Below are 15,843 nucleotides of genomic sequence, written 5' to 3'. Positions count from 1 at the left end.
GATGCGGCTCTGAAAAACACTCCTACTCTTGCCGAATTCGCAGCTCTGAAAAGGGCAGTGCAGAGCTGATAGTCAGCTCTGGCAATTAGCTCTGGCGAGAGTAACTCAGCTCTAGAAGGCGAACTCTGGTGCGTCAGCTCGGGAAAGGTAGTCAGCTCTGGCGAGATGGGCAGAGCTGAAAAGTCCAGAGCTGAAAAGTCAGCTCTGGGGAGAATGGGCAGAGCTGAAAAGTCCAGAGCTGAAAAGTCAGCTCTAGCGTCGCGTGCGCTGAAAAGTCAACTCTGGCTGGATCGTTGACTCTGGAAATTCAGCTCTGGCATAGCTGACTCTGGCAGTTGACTCTGGCGTACAGAGCTGAGATCGTCAGCTCTGGCACTTAGCTCTGCTCTGGAGATGTTGGCTCTGCTCTGGCGAGCGGGCCTTCAGCTCTGGCGCGGGCCTTTAGCTCTGGCGCAGGCCTTCAGCTCTGCTCTGCACACCAAAACACCTAAAAAACGCCAATTTCATCCACAATTGCACTCGTCCATCTATAAAATCTAAATCTCCTGCAAAGCATAAAATAAACCATAAAACGCACCAATTTCTAGAAGATTATCTTAAAATAAGCACATACAAACCCCAAAATTTAGCACAATTAAGCATAAATCAATGATGAATATTATAAATTGAGTGAGTGCACTAATATTAGTGCTATATTTATTTTAATTTTGGTCGCAAGAGTTTTGTGCTATAGCATGTCATTAATTAGTGACTAATTTTCCATGACTTAAGTTCCTACACCATATAATTCCCAATGAGATTATTAATTCCTAAGTCATGTGCTTAAATTCATTTGGACAAGTGTAGAGATTTAGTAGAGATTTTGGGGAGACAATGCATTAATGAGTGAATAGTGTTTTGTCCCTAATTATTCTTAATTAACAAGATAAAACAAAAACTTATCTCACTCTCCCTCACACCATCATTTTCGTCCCCCCATCACTCTCCCTCTCTCTCTCAATTTATTCCTCCATTACCACCATTAAAGTGAGCTTCAAGCTCCACAAAATCATTTCAAGAGAGAAATCCTTCTCTATCCTTAAGCTAAACACCTTCTAGCTTCATGAATTCAAGAAACCCTTGAGTATTAGTCTTGAGTTAGAGAGAGAAAGCTTAGTTCTTTGTTTGATCTTGGGTAAGTGGCTTTGATATTCTTGAAATTAGTGGTCTATGATGTTGTATATGAGTTTATTTGGATGATTGAAGCAAAAAAAACACCCCCTCACCCCTTTTATAAATTTTCGAAAATTTAGGGTTAAACCCTTCAAAAAAAAATTCTTTTTCTTTCCTTTAATTGGGGTGAGAAATGTGTTTTATGTGATGTTTGGTGATGATTGATATGTGTATTGTGAGGCTATGTCTTGTGATGCAAAGTTTGACTTAGGTTAGTAGCCTAAAAATTTGGAAATTTTTGAGTTGAGGTCTTAAATGATAAATTGATGATGAGCATGAGGTTATGATGTGTATTTGATGATGATTGATGGTCTATATTGAGGATATGATGTAATTTGAGGATGTTGATGTGAGTTAGTGTGATGAAAATTAGGGTTATGTATTTCTATGCCCAAATTTGTAAATTGACGGTTCACATAAGTAATTAAGTGACCTAATTTGATCAATCTATGGATGGATTGATGATTGACACGCATGTGTAAAAAGTCAAAGAGTTTAGTCTAATGAAAAATTAGGATCTTGATGTATATGTGTTAACTATGTGAATTGACTAAGGATAGATGGAATTGAGCATGATATTATAGTTTAATGATGTTTGGTTTGGTCAAGCATTGACTATATAAAATTTTGATTGAATTTAGTTTGCATAATAAGGGAGAGTCTATGCAAATGTATTGAGTTATGTGATGCATGAGGCCATTTGTAAGTAATTGAGTATCTTTAGGCATGTTTGCTTGTGTGTTGAGGTCGAAGTCGTTTTTGAGGAACCGTCTAATGTCGCTGACCTACTGAGTTCGAAAGGTTGTGGATACCCAAAGACCTTGAACATTTTATAGTAAGATTATATGAGATTCTTGCGTATACTGGTAACATTTCAAGTCAATTGGACTTCGTTTACTATTTTTATAAAATGGAAAACTAAAACTGCTACTTTCTGCCGAAATGTTCGGTGAGTAGCCAATAGAGTCACCTTTTCCAGTATCTTTCCCTAACTTTTTGGAGCCCAACTTTTTATCATTAATACATGAGTGTTTTTTCTAAGTACTTAACAAATTTCAAGCCTTTTCGGCAACGTTTACTATTTTTCAAAAATCAAAGGTTTCAGTTGCTCAAAACTGCCGAATATGGTAGACTGTAGGAAAACAGTCATATCTCCTAAACTACTTAGAGTTTTTCATCCTACTTTTTTTTGAATGAAACTAGACTCAAAGAGGTTTCAAATGGTATAGTTCACTACTCCAGTGGAGTTCTGTACCGAGTTTGGTGAAGTCTTTAAATCGAGTCAGTGCAGAATGATGTTTGTTTGTGACATGTCTATGTGGGAATTTATATGCTTATGTGATTATGCTTGTTTATGTGCTTGATTGCTATGAGTTTAATCCGAGTTGAGTGTTAAGTCAAGAGTAGGACTTGTGAATCCTTAGGAGTTAAGTATACCTAGGGATTGAGATTTATTTGGGTAAATAGAAGATGAGTGATAAGTTATAGTTTGAGACGAGATTGGATGTTAGTAAATGAGTTTCTAACTGAGGTTTATTTTATCACATGAACCTTCGATGACGATGATGATGATATATGAAGGCCCGAGCGAGACGAAGAAGTGAGTCGCCTGTTTTCTTTTCAAGCTTGAGCGAAGGACTTCAGGTGGGCAATATTTTGAGTATTCTTATATCATATAAGCTTTCTAATATGATTTGATGATGTTATGAGTTTATCAAATGTTTTGAGATAAATGATGTTTGAGAACTGTTTGACTTGCCAATTTTTGATGTTGAGCCTGTATGTTACCCTCTACTGATGAGATGAGACGAATTCGGTCCTGCCACAAGCGGGATTTTGTGCACAGAGGTGACTGCGAGCCGTCTTCGGGTCGGCCGGTCACGGTACTTGAGAGAGAGGCCTACTTCTCAGTACCTTTGATGATGATGAGTTGTAGATGTGGTGCATACATCTTGAGATCTTTGACTGCAGTCGTTTTTTTATGATGTCATGATTATTAAAACTGCTTACACAGGTTCATTTACGCTAAATGTATTCCTGTGTATTGCTGAGATGTGGCAAGTTTCAAATTTATAGCTCTAAGAGCAGCTTTTCTTGTTTTTCGGCGTTTGCCCACTGAGTATTATATACTCACGCCCTGCATGTATTTCTAAATGTGCAGGCTAAGCGATGGAGCGAGATTGGACTGGTGCTGGCGGGGGATTATTTTGTTGATGAATTTTCTTTGTTGCTTTCCTTTTCTTGATAGAGTCCTAACGATGATACACTTTGCTTTCCTTTTGAATGTTGATAAAACCTTAATGATGAGATACATTGTTTTCTTTTTAATCAAGCAATTTACTCGCGATTATATGTCTTCATACATATTCTCCTCGGTTCCTTCTTTTTTTGGACTTAGGGTCGTGGGATTGTTTATGGCGACGGAGTTTAGCCGGCCATACTCCTCACGGTTCGATGGTAGAGCATTGGGCGACGGCGTATCACCGGCCTTTTGCTCTTTCTGTGTGTTTCTTTCGGTGGTCAGTTGGCGACGGCGTCTCACCGGCCTTCTGGCTACGTCTTGTGTTTTGCTTTTGTTTCTTTTTCCTGAGCCGGGATGGTTTAGGGACGATGGTAAGGCCGGAGTTCCTGAAACTTTCTCTTTCGCTCTTCTTTTTTTTCTTACTCTTTTTCCCTCTTACGGTTTTTCCCATAGGGTTTTCTGTAGGAGGGTTTTAATGAGGCCCGGCCCTTAGTTTGCGTCTCTGTGCTCTCAAGGGTTTAGCTTTCTCATTCTCGTTTTTTCCTTTTTTTTAGTTCCTTTATAAAATTGCATTTTAATAATATATCTTCATACATATGATCGATTCACCTTTTGCTGCGAGACTCTGAATTTTATGATAACTTATGAATATTGAGCTATACCTCGTTTGTATTTGTCTTCGAAATTCATGATATTTATGGAGATATGACGATGTTGACGTTTATACCCTTGAGTTAATCTATGATGCCTTGACTTAGCATGCTTTGATGTGAGCTTCCGTATGATGTTCAATCTAATTCTTCTTGTCTTTTTATTCTTTTATTATAGTCATATCGATACTCGAACTCCGCTATTACTAGCGTTGAGATCGGGCTGCGACATGAAGTGAATAACATAATAGAAGAAAGAAAATCAGGCGTCACTCGAGGATGTATAAAGATAGAGACATGAAGAAGTGTGTCACTCATGATGATACGAGCGTAGTTCGAATAGTTCAAGCGCGACGAAACATCGATCAACTATTGCCTTACCCGATAAATTTATTTATTATATAGCTCGTAGTGACAAGTGTGAATTGAATATTTGCACAATGAGTTGAATCTCTTTCAACCCTTAAATTTTCAATATATAGGTGAGTATTGGGATTATGACTGCAGGATCTATGACTTGTGAGCTGTTAATTATGCATAAGTCATAGATTAAGACCACTATTACTTATGATACAATCACGATTTGTGTTGTTGATCCATGAGTTTAATTAGAAACCTACTGCTATAATCACTTGTTATATTATAAGTTTGATTATAGAACACCATTCTCTTAAAGATGGGAAGGACAAGACGCACTGCTAGAAAACAACTGACAAGGCGAGCAAGTCCAGAGAGTATCGTTAGGGAATACCGGACCTATACGCGTTGTTGGGGAGATGACCTAGGAGAGTTCCTTGCCCATTTTTACCGACTATGGACAGCTGCACATGCCCATGGAACTACGGGTTAATTATGACGGGATCATTCGCTTGATCCGATTACTTCCGTCGGACTGGGAAGGATGGCCTACAGAGCTCGCTGGTGACTACATTCACACCGCAGAAGAGTCGTTTGATCCAGAAGGCGATTTTCCAAGGTTCATCGCAGCAATTCACTACACCTACGCTGCATTTGGCAATGCATTCAGGGGACCATATATGAGGCCAGGGGACCTTCCTCCTATCGGAGTTCATCCGGAAGAAGGGACCCCACTTATTCATACTCAGGCCCATATAACAATGGATCCACCCATCCTAGTTCAGAGTGTCCCTTTACAGTTGCCTGTTCTCGGTCGTCGGGGCCGAAACGACTTCGAGGCTGGGACATCACGTCCAAAAGCCCAAAAGAAGAAGACACTACCTCAGCTACCACAAGAAGCACCCCCGGTACAACCACCTCCACCAAGAGAAGAGAACCCCATTTACAGCGTGGCCATGGAAAAATTGGAAAAAGTCTTGCGTCAGGCAAGCGAGCTTATTGATAGGGGCAAAGCCCTAGCACGCACTAACAACGATGATGGTGAGATCTTGCACCGGGCAATCAAGATTACTGAAAAGGGAAAATCCCCAGCACACGATGACACTGAGGAAAGTAGGAAGAAGACTCCAGGCACGGTAAGTAGGAAGCCACTACTTGCTCAGTCTCTTTCCCTCAAGAAGGGTGCTACAACCTCAGATGCAGGGACGCCCTGCAAGGACGTAGTGAAACTCCGACTTTTTGGTGGTCGTGTTCAGCTAGGGGTGCATGGTGACGGAACAGAGGACTACTACATAGATATTGATTCCGAAGAGGATCCAGAGGAAGACCCGAAGGAAGATCCGAAAGAGGGCAAGTCCGCTAGTTCTCAAGGATCCAGAGTCTAGGGTAGTCATGTGTAGTATTCCAACCTAGATGGTCGAACTTTTATCTGTCCAAGTGGTATGTTCAACGGAAACGGTAACTTTATATAGACCGTTCCGTATTCCCCATGATTGTAATTCAAGGAGGCCTCTAGGAGGCAGAACTTTTAAGTACTTATATATATATTCACGCCTTCAATAAATTCGTGTGTTAAGTACTTATTATATTTTGTTGATTTAAAGGTTTTGCATACGATATAGCTAGTGCAAGGATTTGAGGAAACAATGAGCGAGTATTAGAATACATCTACTATGTACTAATAAACGCATTATATTGACTTATCAGAATGCCACCAAAGAGAGGACATCCAAGAGGTGGGAGAAGAATCCCACAAAATGATGAAAGAGGTCCAGAACCAGAATCTGACATAGCCCCACAACCAATACTGCCAGAACGTAGAATAGAGGAATTGTTTTTACGTCAGAACCCACCTGTCTTCAGCGGTACAGGAGATCCAGCAGAGGGGGGTGGTGGCATAGGTGTTGCCACTGTTATTTCCCATGGCATTGCTGCCTCAATGTCTAGAGCTCTACTGAGTGATTCAGTATACGACAACCCTTCATGACTAGCCAAAGCCATCCTGATTTCATGCATCAGACCAACACAAACTTTTTTAGCCATTTTCTCGTCTGTATCAACTAGTTTTGGGGCATACCTAGACATGTCGCAAAACATCCTATCATACTGTGATACCGTCATCCTCCCCTGCTTCAGGTTATAGAATTCCATCTCTTTCTTCTTTCGATAACTTTTGGGTATATATTTATCATATATCCCTATCTTGAACTGCGCCCACGTGAGGTTTTCTAGTTGATCAGCTGTCATTGTCTTCATTCTGGCTTCCTACCAGAAGTCAGCCGATCCCGTCAGTTGGAAAGACACACAGGTTAAACGTTTCTGGTCGGTGCAACGTAGAAAGTTGAAGATGCGTTCGATTGCACGCAGCCAAGTTTCAGCCTCAACTGGATCTCCTGTACCACTGAAGACAGGTGGGTTCTGACGTAAAAAAAATTCCTCTATTCTACGTTCTGGTCGTATTGGTTGTGGGGCTATGTCTGATTCTGGACCTCTTTCATCATTTTGTGGGATTCTTCTCCCACCTCTTGGATGTCCTCTCTTTGGTGGCATTCTGATAAGTCAATATAATGCGTTTATTAGTACATAGTAGATGTATTCTAATACTCGCTCATTGTTTCCTCAAATCCTTGCACTAGCTATATCGTATGCAAAACCTTTAAATCAACAAAATATAATAAGTACTTAACACACGAATTTACTGAAGGCGTGAATATATATATAAGTACTTAAAAGTTCTGCCTCCTTGAATTACAATCATGGGGAATACGGAACGGTCTATAACAAGTTACCGTTTCCGTTGTACATACCAATTGGACAGATAAAAGTTCGACCATCTAGGTTGGAATACTACACATGACTACGCTAGACTCTGGATCCATGAGAACTAGTGGAGTTGCCCTCTTTCGGATCCTCCTTCGGGTCTTCCTCTGGATCCTCTTCGGAATCAATATCTATGTAGTAGTCCTCTGTTCCGTCACCATCTACCCCTAACTGAACACGACCACCAAAAAGTCAGAGTTTCACTACGTCCTTGCAGGGCGTCCCTGCATCTGAGGTTGTAGCACCCTTCTTGAGGGAAAGAGACTGAGCAGGTAGTGGCTTCCTACTCGTCGTGCCTGGAGTTTTCTTCCTACTTTCCTCAGTGTCATCGTGTGCTGGGGATTTTCCCTTTTTCCATGGCCGCGCTGTAAATGGGGTTCTCTTCTCTTGGTGGAGGTGGTTGTACCGGGGGTGCTTCTTGTGGTAGCTGAGGTAGTGTCTTCTTCTTTTGGGCTTTTGGACGTGATGTCCCAGCCTCGAAGTCGTTTCGGCCCCGACGACCGAGAACAGGCAACTGTAAAGGGACACTCTGAACTAGGATGGGTGGATCCATTGTTATATGGGCCTGAGTATGAATAAGTGGGGTCCCTTCTTCCGGATGAACTCCGATAGGAGGAAGGTCCCCTGGCCTCATATATGGTCCCCTGAATGCATTGCCAAATGCAGCGTAGGTGTAGTGAATTGCTGCGATGAACCTTGGAAAATCGCCTTCTGGATCAAACGACTCTTCTGCGGTGTGAATGTAGTCACCAGCGAGCTCTGTAGGCCATCCTTCCCAGTCCGACGGAAGTAATCGGATCAAGCGAATGATCCCGTCATAATTAACCCGTAGTTCCATGGGCATGTGCAGCTGTCCATAGTCGGTAAAAATGGGCAAGGAACTCTCCTAGGTCATCTCCCCAACAACGCGTATAGGTCCAGTATTCCCTAACGATACTCTCTGGACTTGCTCGCCTTGTCAGTTGTTTTCTAGCGGTGCGTCTTGTCCTTCCCATCTTTAAGAGAATGGTGTTCTATAATCAAACTTATAATATAACAAGTGATTATAGCAGTAGGTTTCTAATTAAACTCATGGATCAACAACACAAATCGTGATTGTATCATAAGTAATAGTGGTCTTAATCTATGACTTATGCATAATTAACAGCTCACAAGTCATAGATCCTGCAGTCATAATCCCAATACTCACCTATATATTGGAAATTTAAGGGTTGAAAGAGATTCAACTCATTGTGCAAATATTCAATTCACACTTGTCACTATGAGCTATATAATAATTAAATTTATCGGGTAAGGCAATAGTTGATCGATGTTTCGTCGCGCTTGAACAATTCGAACTACGCCCGTATCATCAGGAGTGACACGCTTCTTCATGTCTCTATCTTTATACATCCTCGAGTGACGCCTGATTTTCTTTCTTCTATTGTGTTCTTCACTTCAACTATAGTGAATGATAACTAATCTCCTATCTATGTTTCGCTTCTATGTTCTTTGTAGAAGTGATCAAACATTTCTAACGCATCTAAGTTCCTCAAGGGATCTACTCAATCAAATAGCTTGAAATTGAAGCACTTTTCAAGTATTTTAAAACATGTACCTCTTTTTCCTTGTTGGGCAGGATGTTGTGATGAGGTGTAGAGCTTTTGTCAACTGGCTTTTCTTATTCCAGTATAGAATAAAAACAATTTTAGGGTAACTCTTGGGTTCAGAGCAAACGAACTGCTCTGATACCATTCTGTCACGACTGGACTTAACTAAGGATAGGTAAGCCGGGAAACCGTGACTAGGGAAGGAAATTAGGAGAGGGGACAGAAAGGGGTCATAAATAATTATAAAGGATTTGAGCTAAGATTGAGATATAATACGAGAACAAGTCACACATATATAGATAGTAGCTAGTAATCGGTCATGAGCATCCGATTAAACTGTTTATACAATCACTTGAGTTCATAATCTGACATAATAGAATAAATTGCATCATAATTGAGTGTTCGCAATGAAAATGAGAACATGATACATGTATGAAGACATGTATCACCAAGAGTTTATTTAGTAAATATGACAAAGCTCCGCACGACACCCCATCATCACCAATCTCTGCTCAACCTGCACATTTAGAAATATATGCAGGGCTGAGTACAAAGTACTCAGTAGACATATGCCGAAAATCATATACATATTTAATAAACTATAAATTGTCATGCCATTTGAACAGTATAGTCAGGGGTTTTTACTTATAAAGGCCCCAAGCATACTAAATTCATTAGTGATTCTAAAGTTCGTCTGATCAGACTAAGTTCTTTTATAATCTATCATATCTGAAGCCGTGCGCCGGAGAGGTGGCCACCTCTCACGGTCACTTGACCGGCCAACCCGCTCGATGACTCACGGTCACTGTGTACACTAATCCCGGCAGGATAGCTATCCGCTCAGGATTCGAATCGATTATAAACTGACAGATAGATATCATACGAAAATTTAAAACATTTATGGCAAGACAATAGTTGAAATATTTTCAATTCAATTGCTTCTGAAAATAATAACTTGCTCAAATGTAAACATTTATTTTGCTTGATATATATATATGAAAGTAATGCCTACCTGGTTGCAGTGTTTTGCTACTTAAGACAATGATTCTCCCGATAGCACTGACTCCCACGCTTGACCTTTTATTATGAGAATACAAGATAAGACATTTAGGAATCCTCAGTTAACAAGAATATATGTTTACTATGAAGTCCTTATTAAATCGAGAAATTATTATTCTAAATATATTCAGGACTTTGACTAGTGAGTTGGATTAATAACACGTATCAATAATAATCTCGACTTAGGGTATGCAATACCCTTCTTTAATAAATAAGAATTAATCTAGTTATCCTCAAAGTCTAAATTAAGAAATCAAATTAATAACTTAATTAATCCAATCCAAATTAATATTTAATTCGGATAAGGATTAACCTCATTTATAAAATCCATTTAAGAAAATAATTAATGGGCAAAGAAATTCGGTTTAAGAAAATGATTTCATTTATAAATAAATAATTCTCATCTAGATTAATCCATAGTAAAGACAATAAGTCTAATTAGTGAATTAATCTATTCTAATTAGAAAAATTAATTAACCAAAATAGGGTTCCAATAATTAACTAATTAAAGGAACTAAGTAATAATAAAATTTAGCCAAATTAATAATTAATCAAGGTTTAATTTAAAAGAATTTAAAGCCCATAATAATTTAAATAAACTAAAAACTGTTAGCCCATATTCTTCTTTTTTTTTTTATAAAAATTTTCGGCCCAAGGAGCCCAAATCAGATTTTTTTTAAAAAAAATTTGCCCAAGAAATTGAAGTCCAAGAAATTGAGGAAGGCCCACTCCTCTCTTCCACCCTTATCTCTCACGCCTCTCTTTCTCTCTCTCTCTCTCTACCGACATTCACATCTCTCTCTCACACGGCTCGGTTTTCTCCCCCCCTATCTCTGACTCCGGCGAAGTCCAACATCGCCGCCGCCGCTTGGGTCGACGGGAGCCGCTGGAGCCCCCACACGTCTCCTCCTCCCTTCAATCCAACTCTCTCTTCTTCTTCCTCACTGAAACGCACACACCCATCTCACCTCTCTTTCGCTGTCGCTCTCGATTCCGGCGTCGCGCCGCCGCGCCGCTCCGCCTGCAATTGCCTACTGAAGTCACCGCCGTCTGGAGTTGCCGCCACCGTCGCCAGCTGGAGCCTCGGCAGCCGCTGCCTCTCTTGGAATTGCTGTCGTTGCTGCTGCTCAGGAGTTGGCGAGAGACGGCAGAACAGCTGCTGCCGACAGCGGCCAGCTCGCCGGGGCTGCCTTCCTCCGAAGTTGGCGCCGCCTCGTTCTCCTCTCTCTCGTTTTATCTCTCGATAGGTTTGTGAATTTGAAATAGTTTTACATAAAACTCAATTTTGTGTAAAGACTTGATTTTGGAGTCAAAACTTCATTTTCTGTACTCTAATTTAGTGATATAGAGGTTCTATTTCTGATTTCTTGCAAAAGTTTGATGCGTATGAAAATTATGTCAACCTTAAAATTGATATATTGCTTGCTTATGAATTTTATTGAACATAAACACTTGAGTGAGGAATGAAGTTGAAGAACTTTGAGATTAATATATACCTTGTTCTTGAAATGTAATTCGTTCTCTTGAAGTTTGGAATAAAATAACTCTGCGCCTTAGGAAATTGTTGATTTGAGTTGAATCATTTGCACGAATATATAGATGAATTCCGTAGACAACGGAAATTATGAACATGAGAAATTTTGTAGAAGTAGGAGAGTTTTAATGCAGCTTTTGAAAAATTTGGAGTGCTGCACATGGTGGAAATCTGCCGCCTTTGAAAATTGTAGATTTCTTCCGTGTTGAGTGGGATATGTTGTAGATATGTTGCTGTCTTCCGCCTTTGACAATTGAAATTTTGGCTTGATTTTCTTTTGCTAAGATCGTGGCTTTTGGGGAGTGATTAATTGCAGGGAAGAAATGTGCAGCTTCGAAGAACAAGTGCTGCATTAATGATAAGTTGGAGTGATTGAGGTAAAGCTACACGTCTGCAACTTTTAGAAAAAGAAGATTTCTGTAGTAATGATGTGTTAGAGGGAAAGATGGAATAGTGTAGATTTTTTATGTGACTATTTATCATGATTCAATTTCTCATAGTTCGTACTCATTTTCTGTAAAAATTCTCAATTCTCGCTAATTAAATACTCGTCGTATTTCTAAAAATTAATCCTCAAACTTGGGATTTAACACGTGAAAGTCGGAATTAATTCGCGACTTAAAACACATAGCGCGAAATAATAAAATTTATTCACTTAAGTTCAAGTCATAATTCTAGCAATTCGATTTAAATAACACGATTTATGAAATCGGTTATAAATCTAACATTTATAATACTATTGATTGAATCAATCAACTGATAAAACAAAGTCTCGAACGTGTAGCTAAACCAATAAATTATTGGTTTGATTCGTGACTAAATATTAAATCGCAACTCTGTATCTCTTATACAGGCTTTTGCTAAAATAATATTATCTAGATATAATCATCTCCATTAATAATTAAATATGCAAAAGAATTATTGTAACTAATGCAACTATTTAATCTAATATGTATTTAAAAGAGTGGGGCATCACACGTGAAAACTCAAAGTGTCCCTTTTCGAAAAGTTAAAAGCAATTTTCTGCTCCTCGTATAAAATTGTGGTATAGTTCTTAGCTAACCAATCCATCCCAAGGATTACATCAACGTCCTATATTGGTATAATATGGAAGTTGTTTGCTACAACCTTATTTGCTCGTATGCTTAACTTTAGCTTTGAGCAAGCATGTGTCTCTATCGTCGTCCCTAATATGGGTGAAGAAATTCTCATGTCATGATTACCCTTTCTGAGTCTGAGTTTTAGGTAGGGATGTCAATCCAGCCCAAAACCTGTGGCCCGACCCGAATAACCCGATAAAATTAGAGGGTTAGGGTTGAAAAATCGCAACCCGATTATAAAGTTACCTGTGTCGAATCAAAGTATTACAGGCGTCTTGAGTAGCGTACCCATATTTATCGGGTTTCCTTGGTTGCTTCTGTGTTTATTCATGTGCGGGGCATAGGTTCTAACTTAAGGGGGTTGCGGTGGATATAGTAGTTGTTGGTCTTAAATGACCCAGAATGGATATGCTTGACCCGGTTGATTCGACCTTAACATTCCTCCTTGTGGCCCTCACTTGCCAATCTTTAGCAAAATGACCCTTCTGACCATATTTCAAGCAGGTATTACTACCATCCAAACATACACCATATTATGACTTGGAGTACTTCGGCCATGGAGATGCCCCAAGTTGGCCATGATTATCCTAAGCATGTCCTACATTTGTTTAACGTCCTTGCCCTTGGGCACTATGTTTCCTACCAAGGCCTCTTTCCATTTCGACTATCATAGAAGTCTCTGTTTTTGTTATTGTTGTTGTTCTTACCTTTCCGTTACATTCTTCCCCGATCATTTGCTTCCTGAGTTGAGTTTGTGTCGGACGATTCTCGGGCATAACTATCCCGGTATCCAAAGCTTTGCTGAGCAATTCAGAGTACGTAAACTCAGTATAGTGGGTGAGTGTCATTCTGATCTCATACTTTAGGCCAGAGCGAAACTTCTTTGTCATCTTTTCCTCTGTGGCCACCTACTGTGGGGCATAACGAACATGCCGCAGAAAAAATGGTCGTACTTGGTCATAATCCATCTTGTTTTGCTTCAGATTGTACACTTTCTTTTCCTTCATCTTATAACAGCTATTGGAAATATAATTGTCACATATATCCGTCTGAAAGTCTTCTAAGACAAGTTTGTCAACCCTTCTTGAGTCATCACTTTTCTTTTGGCCTTCTACCACTTCTACCAAAATCTGCAGATTCAGTCAACTTGGAAAGCAACACAAGAAGTTGTTCTTATGCGGGATGTTGAAAGAAATTGAAGATCTTCTCTATCACCTTAATCCAACGTTTTCCATCAATTGAATTCCCAATTCCAATCTAGAGAAACAAGATTTACCTAAGAAAAGGTGCCATTGTCCTTTCGTGGTGGTTTATTCCTTGCTCGTACCTCGTTCTTAGAGGCTCCTCTACGAGGCATTCTATTTTCCAAAGACCAAAATGGTCATCAACCCATTCCTTGCTACCTATCACATGCATAACACTTTCCTATTAATCTATCTTAAAACTATCATAGACCAAATAACTTAAGTCCCTGTACTCAAACACTATATTACGGTCTCAGTTTGGATTCTGAATTTCTATCATAATGAGTGGTCGTTAATACTCATAGGACAAAGACTAATCTCAACTAATTTAAACACAATGAAAAATAACTATACGAAGCTATAGTTTGGGTATACCAGGTCTGTAGACTAACACTTCTTAGTCTTATCGATCAAGAGAATCTACTATGACAACTCAAGGGTTGCAAGGCTCAAAATCAACACAACATCAAAGCAAGGTGTTGTAGAAACTGTTTAAGAGATTCAAAGGAAAGACCAGAGGGTAGGAAATGATTAACTACAAGGTCGAACAAAATGACCTAGAGTAAGAACCCATCTGGTTTTTCAACCGAATGTTGAAACACATGGGTTTTTAACCCAAAAGACGTCTACTGAGATTTGGATCATGTGGACTAGTTAGGTCCAACATCATCACTTCCCAGTTACAGCGGGAAACATCGTCCCGAACTTGAAAAGACGTGGACATACTATACATAACGAAACTTAAGTTCGTAATAACAAACTTAAAGCTCAAACTTAAGGTTCTATGTTTTATTAAACTAGACTCTCATACCCCACGTAAGACACAATATATATAACACACAAACAAATCACGCTTTTCTTATAATCTATCATGTAGCAAAAGTCGATTCGATGTTCCGTCGCATATGAACATTCGAACGTAGAGACTATGCTTAATATCCTTGATGCAACGTTTGTCTTGAGATCGTTTTGTATCGCCATTTCGTGCTTTTCTTGTAACTTGTACATATCTTTCCATTCTTCCTTATAGTTCCAAGGAACCATTATTTCTTGAGGGAGCTAAAATGCTCTAAGTTCTTTGTCATTCTTCTAAATCATCACTTTAAGGATGTAGATTGTAGACATATCCTACTAATCTAGCAGTCTACGTTCTTTTGAAATTGGGATCATGCAACTGATAGTAATCTATGTTCTTTGGGGAAACATGTCCATATTCTATCATTCCTTCGATCATATCATCATAATCTGCACGAAAAAGTGCCATAAAGAGGTAAACATTTAATATTTCATTCATAGCATGCTTATCACATAATCATAATCATGAAACAGTTTCGAATCATAACATCTTTAAAATATTGTAACAATAGTTACCTTTTTCCTTGATTGAGCACGATGCAATGGAGTGTTGAGCGGTGTCGTACGAACTCATATAAGTCTAATGACTCAAGTTAGACTTCGGCTTTTGGAATAAAGTTTCTAGGGCTAGAGCAAACGAACTGCTCTGATACCACTCTGTCACAGCCCGCTATTTCTAATCGTGGTTTAGCCACAGTTATGACTTGGGATGGGAGTTAAGAAACGGGAAAAGAAAACACATTTACTTAACATAAAATTATTTTGAGAAAACATGACATTAAAAGAAAGTACTAGGATCATATTTGATCATTCAAATACTTACAAAAAATTCACATAAGGGTGACCTAATCGAGGGGGATTATCTAAAAAAAACAAATACATTGATTTCATAACATAGAGTTACCATAATCAAAGTGTTTCGCAGCGGAAAACGTGTGAGATATACATATGAAGATGTATACTCAAGGTTACATTTCTTGAAATGACAAAGGAATATCCGCTCAACACTATTCCATTCCATCAGCTGCTCAACCTGCACATTTAGAAATACATGCAGGGCTGAGTATAAAAATACTCAGTGGGCACATGCCGAAAATACAAACATGCATAAACATATATAAATTGTACTGCCAAACAGTAACACACAGAGGTTTTCTTGAAAGACATGTGCTTATTAAAAC

The 15,843-nt window shown here is 39.2% G+C and overlaps 1 long non-coding RNA gene across 1 annotated transcript; it reads left to right on the top strand.

Annotated features, from left to right (window-relative positions):
- The first annotated feature begins 937 nt into the window (after nt 1-937).
- On the top strand, nt 938-3,584 carry LOC131023675 (uncharacterized). Its single transcript, XR_009101477.1, has 3 exons — nt 938-1,174; nt 2,794-2,856; nt 3,374-3,584. It is a non-coding gene; the product is annotated as an uncharacterized LOC131023675 (long non-coding RNA).
- Nucleotides 3,585-15,843: the final 12,259 nt, after the last annotated feature.

This window comes from Salvia miltiorrhiza, chromosome 4, assembly GCF_028751815.1.
Source record: "Salvia miltiorrhiza cultivar Shanhuang (shh) chromosome 4, IMPLAD_Smil_shh, whole genome shotgun sequence".
Taxonomy (NCBI): domain Eukaryota; kingdom Viridiplantae; phylum Streptophyta; class Magnoliopsida; order Lamiales; family Lamiaceae; genus Salvia; species Salvia miltiorrhiza.
The sequence above is the reverse complement of the archived record's forward strand: the minus strand, read 5'-3'. Positions and strand labels throughout refer to the sequence as shown.